Raw genomic sequence first — 1,309 nt, forward strand, 5'->3', positions numbered from 1 at the left:
AAGCTACGAGTTTTCCTCTTAGGACTGCTTTCATTGTGTCCCATAAGTTTGGGTATGTTGTGGCTTCAATTTCAGTAAACTCTAGAAAGTCTTTAATTTCTTTCTTTATTTCTCCCTTGACCAAGTTATCATTGAGTAAAGTGTTGTTGAGCTTCCATGTGTGTTTGGAATTCTATTATTTATGTTATTATTGAGGATCAGTCTTAGTCCATGATGATCTGATAGGATGCAAGGAATTATTTCAATCTTCTTGTATCTGTTTTAAGCCTGATTTGTGACCAATTATATGGTCAGTTTTGGAGAAGGTACCATGAGGTGCTAAGAAGAAGGTATATCCTTTTGGTCTAGGATAAAAAATTCTATAGATATCTGTTAAATCCATCAGTTTAATAACTTATGTTAGTCTTTGTTTAGTTTCTGTTTCCATGATCTGTCCATTGCAGAGAGTGTGGTGTTGAAATCTCCCACTATTATTGTGTGTGGTACCATGTGTGCTTTGAGCTTTAGTAACGTTTCTTTTATGACTGTTGTTGCCCTTGCATTTGGAGCACAGAGGTTCAGAATTGAATGCTCCTTTTGGTAGATCATACCTTTGATGAATATGAAGTGTCCCTCCTTAACTTTTTTGATCACTTTAGGTTAAAAGTCTATTTTATTCAACATTAGAAAGACTACTCCAGCTTTTTTCTTGGGACCATTGACTTGGAGAATTGTTTTTTATCCTTTTATTCTGAGTAGTAGTGTCTGTCTTTGTCACTCAGGTGCATTTCCTGTCTGCAACAAAGTCTGAAAAGTCTATGTCTTTTTATTAGGGAATCGAGTCCATTAATATTAATAGATATTAAGGAAAGGTAACTGTTGCTTCCTGTTATTTTTGTTGTTAGGTTTGGAAATCTCTTCATGTGCCTATTTTCTTTTAGTTTTGTTGGAAAATTACTTTTTTGCTTTTTCTAGGTTGTAGTTTCCCTCCTTGTGTTGAAGTTTTCCATTTATTTCTCTTTGAAGGGCTGGATTTTTGGAAACATATTGTGTAAATTTGGTTTTGACATGGAATACTTTGGTTTCTCCATCTATGGTAATTGAGAGTTTTGCTGGGTATAGTAGCCTGGGATGGCATTTGTGTTCTCTTAAACTCTGGATGACAACAGCCCAGTATCTTCTGGCTTTCATAGTCTCTGGCAGGAAGTCTGCTGTAATTCTGCTAGACCTGCCTTTATATGGTGCTTGACATTTTTCCCTCACTGCTTTTAATATTCTTTCTTGTTTTGTACATTTGGTGTTTTGATTATTATGTGGCAGGAGGAATTTC

Source organism: Mastomys coucha, chromosome X, assembly GCF_008632895.1.
Source record: "Mastomys coucha isolate ucsf_1 chromosome X, UCSF_Mcou_1, whole genome shotgun sequence".
Lineage (NCBI taxonomy): Eukaryota > Metazoa > Chordata > Mammalia > Rodentia > Muridae > Mastomys > Mastomys coucha.